This window comes from Panthera uncia, chromosome B4, assembly GCF_023721935.1.
Source record: "Panthera uncia isolate 11264 chromosome B4, Puncia_PCG_1.0, whole genome shotgun sequence".
In the NCBI taxonomy this organism is placed as follows: domain Eukaryota; kingdom Metazoa; phylum Chordata; class Mammalia; order Carnivora; family Felidae; genus Panthera; species Panthera uncia.
The window spans coordinates 79643801-79654353 of record NC_064809.1 but is presented as its reverse complement, the minus strand read 5'-3'; the positions used below and the strand labels follow the sequence as shown (position 1 = coordinate 79654353).

Here is a 10553-nt window from a genome sequence, read left to right as displayed (position 1 = left end):
CCTAATAGAATTTTATTATCATTTGGGGTGAATGTTGGTGGTAGGAATAGCAGGGAAGGTAGGAGATGAGATACCATACAAGATCTTGCCATCTAGCTTAGACATGAGTCAAGCACCCATTAAATGTTGATTTGTAGAAATATCCATAATACTTTACAGTCTTCCTATAAGTAGATGGGTTTTGTCACCCCTTGAATGTTGGCTGCCATTATGGCTTGCTTTTACCAAGTGGCTGCTATCATGGAATGTTTTAGTGGAAAATGAGGAATATAAGAACTGTAACTTTGGTTGTTTATTTTGAAGTATCTGGAGACCTTGCAGAAAGAAAAGTGATTATCTCAGGATTTTAAATTTCCATCTCAAGGTATGAAAAAGGAGTTAGGAAACTATGACTTCCCTAAAAAAAACCCCAAAAACCTGTATCTCCTGTAACTACAGGATTGAAACTTTTGGAAACCCAACCAAGTCTAATCTTGTGGATGAGTTAATTTTGATGCAAATTGAATTCACAATCTCCAGGGGTTACTAGAGGGCACAGGTTAGTAGATTTTACTGAAGCCCCAGAGAAGCAGACACTTATTATCCTGTTCAAGGGTTTGATCTCTTCTTGTCTGAAAAACATGTAATGACCTCTTTTGAGGTCATTTAAACTTGTTCAAGACTCACCCCACTTTATCTCCTTGCTTGGTGTCCAACAACAGACTCAAGTTCAAACAGACTCCAGGGTATTGTAAACACACTATGACCTAGAAAAAGGTAATATATACACCAAAAAAATTTGGAGACAGTAAATTTGTATCAACAAAAACCTGTGGAATATCTATGGGAATAGATCACAAATGTTTTGGAATCAGGATAAAGTGAGAAGTGACATTAGATATCTATTTTTTTAATTTAAAAAATCTTTTTAGTTTTCTAATCCTTTGAAAGAAATGCCATCTTTTTAATTGAGTATTTGAAGGCTTGTTTGACTTGCTTATTCCATAGTGTGTAAATGAAAGAGTTTATCAATGGGATAACTGAGGTTTTGAGCAATGACACCACCTTATTAATGGCAACTCCTTCCTTTGCTGGTCTGATATAGATGAAGATGCAGCTTCCATAGGAAGATGGAGACTACGATCATGTGGGAAGAACAAGTGAAGAAAGGCTTTTTTCTTTGCTGAGCTGAAGGGAGTCTTAAAATAGTCTTGATGATGTATGTGTAGGACATAATTACACAGAATAATGTGACTATGAGGGTCAGCACAGCCATGATTAAAATAAGTTGCTCTACAAATTGGTGTCTGAGCATACAATCTTCAGAAGAGGAGATGCATCACAGCCAAAATGGTCAATGAGATTAGAGTTACTGAAATCTAGCTGGACTCCCAGGCTAAGCGGTGGGAGTATGACAATTAACCCAATCAGCCAACAGCAAAGGACAACCATGGTGCATACTCTTTCACTCATGATGGTACTGTAGTGCAGGGGTTTGCAGATGGCCACATAGTGATCATAGCACATGCAGTTAGAAGAAAAAATTCTTTTGCTCCGATGAGGATGACAAAAAAGAATTGGATGGCACAAGCATTATAGGTAACATTTTTGTCCCCAGTTGTCAGGCTGTACAGGAATCGAGAAACACAGACAGTTGCAAATATTATTTCTAAGATGGAAAAATTCCACAGGAAAAAGTACATGGGTGTTTTGAGGTGAGAGTCAACCGGAGTGAGGAGAATAATGATTAGATTTCCAGCAACAGTGAAAATGTAGGTGAAAAACAGAAATACTGAAAGAAAAACCTGTAGTAGTGGGCTACCTGTCAATCCTAGTAGAATGAATGTTATTGCAGAATGATTTTTCATCACTGTCTTCAGATATATAAGGAGTCTGTATTAATAAATCACAAACCTTGAATCTGAGGAATAGAACATAAAAATAATATTTCAATACCTATATAGTGAAAAGTAGCCCAGCAGGCCAGTAGAAGCACATTTTGACACTTTTATTTGTCAGTAATCTGATGTTAGAAGTGATTGCATTGTGCTTCATTTCCCTGGACTCTGCTTTACCTTGGGCTTCAGAATGTGGTTTATAGAATAGATCCCTCTGGAGTTTCATTTCCACTCCAGTTACAGGAGTGGAAAGTTTTTTTTTTTTTTTAATGTTTATTTTTGAGAGAGAGAGAGACAGAGCGCGAGTGAGGGAGGGGCAGAGAGAAAGGGAGACACAGAATCCAAAGCAGGCTCCAGGCTCTGAGCTGTCAGCACAGAACCCAATGTAAGGCTTGAACTCATGAACGTGAGATCATGACCTGAGCTGAAGTTGAAAGCTTAACAGACTGAGCCACCCAGGTGCCCCCAGGACCAATTTTAAAGTAGATAGAAAATACCACAAGGATTTCACAGTTCTCTGGGATTAGGGCAGCCTCAGGGATTAAGGCAGTATCCCCAATCCTCAGTGTAGAGCAGGAGATCCATGAATGTTAATAAATAGAAAAAATATGTATAAAATTTTTATTTCACCATTTGTCAGGACAGCATATCAGCAAATCATTTTCATATCCTATCATAATATAATACTATCAGTGGCTTGGTTATATTATTTTCCATGCTTTGCAACACTTGTTCCCTTCAAGTAATTCCTTAATCTCCCCAGCATCCTGGAAAAGCCTTTACTGTGTGGGTGAACTGGGAGAATTACATGAAATTTCTTGAGTCCCACACTGCTACAGTATTTCTTCTTTGCTTTCCTTTTATAATAGGCTGAAATATTTGAGTTTTTGGCTCTCCAATATATCAGTTTTATTGGCCTCTGTTTTGTTTCCTTTTCTGAATTCCCATTTAAACATCCATCTGTTGTCTAGAATCCCACCCTTCCCAAGCCCTCCTAGAACACTGACAAGTAGGATGTTCTGATATCCTTCCTAGAAAACAGAATTCTGTCCTTAGGTTTCCATGATCCGTATTGGAGTTCTGTAGTTTAACGCAAAGATATTTCAGTTTCCAAACGCCTTCTAAGGCTACTTGCCATCTCTATTAATAACGTAACATCTAGATCATCCTAGGTGGGCAGACATAGGGGAATACCACTTGGGTAAGGAGTTGCCTTCTTTGCCGTGCTTCCATTCTCTGAAGACTCACTTTGCCTTTGGTAATGTCACTAATCTTGCTGCCCTTATCAATGCTCCTCAGCACTCTGGCCCAAAGATAGGCTCAGCCTGTGCTTATTTCCCCAAAGAACAGTTATTATCAGGCGTTAATACTTAACACAAATTAAATATGACATGGAGAATACATGAATCTGGTTATTAGGTATGGATATTCTTAAAAGCTGAAAAATCACAATCCATTCTTATGAGTTTCCCTACAAGACTATCTCCCTGTGTTGCTTCTTTTGAGGGTCCTGTCAAAGAAACCATTGTCACCATCCTCCATGAAGCTGTTGAGTACTTTTTCATTTCTCACATTTCCTACCTATTCATGTACCCTTCCCAGCAATTGTGGCAATACTGTTCTTCTAAGAAGTACCAGAGCTGGAATTTGAACCAGAAACTGGATTAAAGTTTAAGTGTTTCAGGAAATCTGTAATTTTAGGATTTGGGGCAATTGCTTATCCTTACTCAATTCTAATAATCACAAATTCATTAAAATGTTAGCTTTTCAAATGTTTCCTAACCACAAACAGTATTCTGGAGCATCTGTATTTCTTCAGTGAATGACTAGAATGAGGGGCACCTAGGTGGCTCAGTTAGTTAAGTGGCCAACTTCAGCTCATGGTTCCTGAGTTCAAGCCCCGCATCAGGCTCTCTGCTGTCAGCAGGGAGCCTGCTTCAGAACTTCTGTCCCCTTCTCTCTCTGCCTCTCCCTTGCTCATGCTCTCTCTCTCTCAAAAATAAATCAACATTAAAAAATAAATGACTAGAATGAAATCTGTTCATGAGGCAGCAATTATTTTGTAATACGAATATTTTTTAATATTGCTTTAAGATATTCCCTATAAAGTACTTTAAGTGTTTTTTCCCTTCCATGCATAGGGAAGTCATCATTTCTTTTCTATTGACGAGAGTTGCTGCAGTGTGATAGGGGTTACAGATGCCATCATAGGAAAAGGCTGATGACCTAGGCTTATGGGATAAAGGGTTTGCCTGAGTGTCAGCAGATGAATCTCATGCAGAGATTGCTTTCCTAAACCAAGACATGAAGGTTTCTTAAGAGCTACATATTTTCACTTAGTGCCACTAATGTTCTTCTCTTCATTTTCTTCTACCTGCATGCATCACCCAGTGCATTTGTGTTGGCCAATACACTGACCCCAGTTAATATCACTAGATTATACACTATTATATATCATAAAATGTGTCATCAATTCGGTGGAAATGGCTGAAATGAGATTTGTAAATAACTTCACATCATTGGATGATTACTTTAAGAGGAAAAGATCAGGATGAAGAAATTAAATACTGAAGTTTTAAACCATGATTGTTTCATTTCCTGACATCAGGGATAATTTTAAATTATGGAGATTGTTGTTATTTTTCTCTTTAAAGATAATGTTACTTGTTTGAATCCTCCATAATAAAATGAGTAGATATTCATTTACTATATTCATCTACAACCAATAAAAAAGTGTAATAAAGAAAGGAAAATCTCCTATAATGACAACACCCACAGTCCATCATTATTATCTTGTATTTATCTACAACCTGTTTGTACATATAATTGTGTTTTGCATTTACTTATATTTTATAAAAATAATATTATATTGAAATTAACATTTCATTCTTTCCTCTCTCAACCTCACATTATCCATTCAGTTATTTTCAAAGCACTTATGATGTATTTTCCTCATGTGATTAAATATTCTTCAAATACAATTTTACTTGCTTGTCCTGTCCCATCGTATAAGGAAGTAAATCATAAAATTAGTAGTTCTAATATTGAACATTAAGATTGCTTCCATCTGTTGTCTAATGTTTTAGTGGACATTCTGTATATAAATCTTTTTATCCTCATCAGGTTAATTTCACATTTAAGAACTGGTGGATACAGAGGAAGATGGCAGTGTAGGTGGACACTGGGCTCACTGCGTCCTGCTGACCACTTAGATTCCACCCATATCTGCCTAAATAACCCAGAAAACTGCCAGAAGACTAGCAGAGCAGACTCTCCAGAACCAAGCATAGATGACAGGCCCAGGGAAGAGGGTAGCAAGGGCAGAGAGGCGGTGCACACTACTCGGACTGGTGGGAGGGAGCCCGGGAGGTGGAGGGACAGCCCTCCTGGCAAGGCGGAATCCCTGAGTCTGTCTTGCAAAAGCGGAGGGGCCGTACTGCATGAGTTCTGACAGCCAGTGGGACTTAACATCTGGAATGTTATAAGTCAACAGCTCTGCTCGGAGAGCGGGAGGGTGAGAGGACACTGGGAGGGACAGTTGTTGAGCTCCAGAGGACAGAGCTCAGCTTGGCGGGGAACAAAGGCACTCACCAGCGCCATATCCCTAGCCCATCCCCCAGCCAAAATCCCAAAGGGAACCAGTTCCCATCAGGGAACTTGCTTGCACTGTGCAAACACCCAACGCTGTGCTTCTGTGGATCCATCCCTCCAACGGGTCTGCCTCCCTCCCAGTGCCACAGGGCCCCTCCTGAAGCGGACCACTGAAGGCAAAGCAAGCTGAGTCTGCCCCTCCCGCCCCCTGCACCTTGCGGATTCACCCTGGCTAATTTGTCAGATCCCAATGAACTGGTACCACAAGCCTGGCAGTGTGCAGGTAGCCCAGACAGGGGCCACACGACTCCACAGTGAGTCCTGCCCCTGGAGAGGGGAAGATAAGGTACACACCAGTCTGAGTGTGGCCCCAGAGGTGGGCTGGGGGCAGACATCGGGTCTGACTGCGACCCCGCCCACCAACACAAGTTACTCCAGACAGCACAGAGGAAGAGCCCTGCAGTTCCGCACCACCTCAGGGACTATCCAAAATGATGACACAGAAGTATTCTCCTCAAAAGGAATTCCAGGAAGCAGCGACAGCTAACGAACTGATCAAAAACGATTTAAGCAATGTAACAGAAAATGAATTTAAAATAATAGTCATAAACTTAATTGCTGGGCTTGTAAAAAGTATAGAGGACAGCAGAGAATCTATTACTACAGAGATCAAGGGACTAAGAAACAGTCATGAGGAGCTAAAAAATGCTATAAATGAGCTGCAAAATAAAATGGAGTTGACCACAGCTTGGATTAAAGTGGCAGAGGAGAGAATAGGTGAATTAGAAGATAAAATTATGGAAAAAGAGGAAGCTGAGAAAAAGAGAGATAAAAAAATCCAGGAGTATGAGGGGAAAATTAGAGAACTAAATGATGCACTAAAGAGAAATAATCTACGCATAATTGGTATTCCAGAGGAGGAAGAGAGAGGGAAAGGTGCTGAAGGTGTACTTGAAGAAATAATAGCTGAGAACTTCCCTGATCTGGGGAAGGAAAAAGGCATTGAAATCCAAGAGGCACAGAGAACTCCCTTCAGACATAACTTGAATCAATCTTCTGCATGACATATCATAGTGAAACTGGCAAATACAAGGATAAAGAGAAAATTCTGAAAGCAGCTAGGGATAAACGTGCTCTAACATATAAAGGGAGACCGATAAGACTCATGACGGATCTCTCCACTGAAACTTGGCAGGCCAGAAAAGAATGGCAGGAAACCTTCAATGTGATGAACAGAAAAAATATGCAGCCGAGAATCCTTTATCCAGCAAGTCTGTCATTTATAACAGAAGGAGAGATAAAGGTCTTCCCAAACAAACAAAAACTGAAGGAATTCATCACCACTAAACCAGCCCTACATGAGATCCTAAGGGGGATCCTGTGAGACAAAGTACCAGAGACATCGCTACAAGCATGAAACCTACAGACATTACAATGACTCAAAACTCATATCTTTCTATAATAACACTGAATGTAAATGGACTAAATGCTCCAACAAAAAGACATAGGGTATCAGAATGGATAAAAAAACAAGACCCATCTATTTGCTATCTACAAGAGACTCATTTTAGACCTGAGGACGCCTTCAGATTGAAAGTGAGGGGATGGAGAACTATCTATGATGCTACTGGAAGTCAAAAGAAAGCTGGAGTAGCCAGACTTATATCAGACAAACTAGACTTTAAATTAAAGGCTGTAACAAGAGATGAAGAAGGGCATTATATAATCATTGCAGGGACTATCCATCAGGAAGAGCTGACAATTATAAATGTCTATGCGCCGAATACGGGAGCCCCCAAATATGTAAAACAATTAATCACACACATAAGCAACCTTATTGATAAGAATGTGGTAATTGCAGGGGACTTTAATAAGCCACTTACAACAATGGATAGATCATCTAGACACACGGTCAATAAAGAAACGAGGGCTCTGAATGATACACTGGATCAGATGGACTTGACAGATATATTTAGAACTCTGCATCCCAAAGCAACAGAATATACTTTCTTCTCGACTGCACATGGAACATTCTCCAAGATAGATCACATGCTGGGTCACAAAACAGCCCTTGATAAGTATACAAGAATTGAGATCATACCATGCATACTTTCAGACCACAATACTATGAAGCTTGAAATCAACCATAGGAAAAAGTCCGGAAAACCTCCAAAAGCATGGAGGTTAAAGAACACCCTACTAAGGAATGAGTGGGTCAACCAGGCAATTAGAGAAGAAATTAAGAAATATATGGAAACAATATATGGAAACAATGAAAATGAAAATACAACAATTCAAACGCTTTGGGATGCAGCAAAGGAAGTCCTGAGAGGGAAATACATTGCAATCCAGGCCTATCTCAAGAAACAAGAAAAATCCCAAATACAAAATCTAACAGCACACCTAAAGGAAATAGAAGTAGAACAGCAAAGACACCCTAAACCCAGCAGAAGAAGAGAAATAATAAAGATTAGAGCAGAAATAAACAATATAGAATCTAAAAAAACTGTAGAGCAGATCAATGAAACCAAGAGTTGGTTTTTTGAAAAAACAAACAAAACTGACAAACCTCTAGCCAGGCTTCTCAAAAAGAAAATGGAGATGATCCAAATAGATAAAATCATGAATGAAAATGGAATGATTACAACCAATCCCTCAGAAATACAAGCAATTATCAGGGAATACTATGAAAAATTGTATGCCAACAAACTGGACAACCTGGAAGAAATGGACAAATTCCTAAACACCCACACACTTCCAAAACTCAATCAGGAGGAAATAGAAAGCTTGAACAGACCCATAACCAGCGAAGAAATTGAATCAGTTATCAAAAATCTCCCCAAAAATAAGAGTCCAGGACCAGATGGCTTCCCAGGGGAGTTCTACCAGACGTTTAAAGCAGAGATAATACCTATCCTTCTCAAGCTATTTCAAGAAATAGAAAGGGAAGGAAAACTTCCAGACTCATTCTATGAAGCCAGTATTACTTTGATTCCTAAACCAGACAGAGACCCAGTAAAAAAAGAGAACTACAGGCCAATATCCCTGATGAATATGGATGCAAAAATTCTCAATAAGATACTAGCAAATGGAATTCAACAGCATATAAAAAGAATTATTCACCATGATCAAGTGGGATTCATTCCTGGGATGCAGGGCTGGTTCAACATTTGCAAATCAATCAACGTGATACATCACATTAATAAAAGAAAAGATAAGAACCATATGATCCTGTCAATCAATGCAGAAAAAGCATTTGACAAAATTCAGCATCATTTCTTAATAAAAACCCTCAAGAAAGTCGGGATAGAAGGAACATATTTAAACATCATAAAAGCCATTTATGAAAAGCCCACAGCTAACATCATCCACAATGGGGAAAAACTGAAAGCTTTCTCCCTGAGTACAGGAACACAACAGGGATGTCCACTCCCACTGCTGTTGCTTAACATAGTGCTGGAAGTTCTAGCATCAGCAATAAGACCACAAAAGGAAATCAAAGGCATCAAAATTGGCAAAGATGAAGTCAAGCTTTCACTTTTTGCAGATGACATGATATTATACATGGAAAATCCAAGAGACTCCACCAAAAGTCTGCTAGAACTGATACATGAATTCAGCAAAGTTGCAGGATACAAAATTAATGTACAGAAATCAGTTGCATTCTTATACACTAATAAGGAAGCAACAGAAAGACAAATGAAGAAACTGATCCCATTCACAATTGCACCAAGAAGCATAAAATACCTAGGAATAAATCTAACCAAAGATGTAAAAGATCTGTATGCTGAAAACTATAGAAAGCTTATGAAGGTAATTGAAGAAGATATAAAGAAATGGAAAGACATTCCCTGCTCATGGATTGGAAGAATAAATATTGTCAAAATGTCAATACTACCCAAAGCTATCTACACATTCAATGCAATCCCAATCAAAATTGCACCAGCATTCTTCTCGAAGCTAGTACAAGCAATCCTAACATTTGTATGGAACCATCAAAGGCCCCAAATAGCCAAAGTAATTTTGAAGAAGAAGACCAAAGCATGAGACATCACAATCCCAGACTTTAGCCTCTACTACAAAGCTGTCATCATCAAGACAGCATAGTATTGGCACAAAAACAGACACATAGACCAATGGAATAGAATAGAAACCCCAGAGCTAGACCCACATATGTATGGCCAACTAATCTTTGACAAAGCAGGAAAGAATATCAAATGGAAAAAATACAGTCTCTTTAACAAATGGTGCTGGGAGAACTGGACAGCAACATGCAGAAGGATGAAACTAGACCACTTTCTTACAGCATTCACAAAAATAAACTCACAATGGATAAAGGACCTGAATGTGAGACAGGAAACCATCAAAACCCTAGAGGAGAAAGCAGGAAAAGACCTCTCTGACCTCAGCCACAGCAATTTCTTACTTGACACATCCCCAAAGGCAAGGGAATTAAAAGCAAAAATGAACTATTGGGACCTCATGAACATAAAAAGCTTCTGCACGGGCAAAGGAAACAATCTACAAAACTAAAAGGCAACCAACAGAATGGGAAAAGATATTTGCAAATGACATATCAGACAAAGGGCTAGTATCCAAAATCTATAAAGAGCTCACCAAACTCCACACCCAAAAAACAAATGATCCAGTGAAGAGATGGGTAGAAAACATGAATAGACACTTCTCTAAAGAAGACATCCAGATGGCCAACAGGCACATGAAAAGATGCTCAACATCACTCCTCATCAGGGAAATACAAATCAAAACCACACTCAAATATCACCTCACGCCAGTCAGAGTGGCTAAAATGAACAAATCAGGAAACTATAGATGCTGGAGAGGATGTGGAGAAACGGGAACCCTCTTGCACTGTTGGTGGGAATGCAAACTGGTCAGCTGCCTGTAAAACAGTGTGGAGGTTCCTCAAAAAATGAAAAACAGACCTACTCTATGACCCAGCAATAGCACTGCTAGGAATTTACCCAAGGGCTATAGGAATGCTGATGCATAGGGGCACTTGTACCCCAATGTTTATAGCAGCACTCTCAACAATAGCCAAATTATGGAAGGAGCCTAAATGTCCAC

General features: G+C 39.3%; 1 pseudogene; it reads right to left on the bottom strand.

Annotated features, from left to right (window-relative positions):
- Nucleotides 1-915: 915 nt before the first annotated feature.
- On the bottom strand, nt 916-1847 carry LOC125920427 (olfactory receptor 6C2-like; annotated as a pseudogene).
- Nucleotides 1848-10553: the final 8706 nt, after the last annotated feature.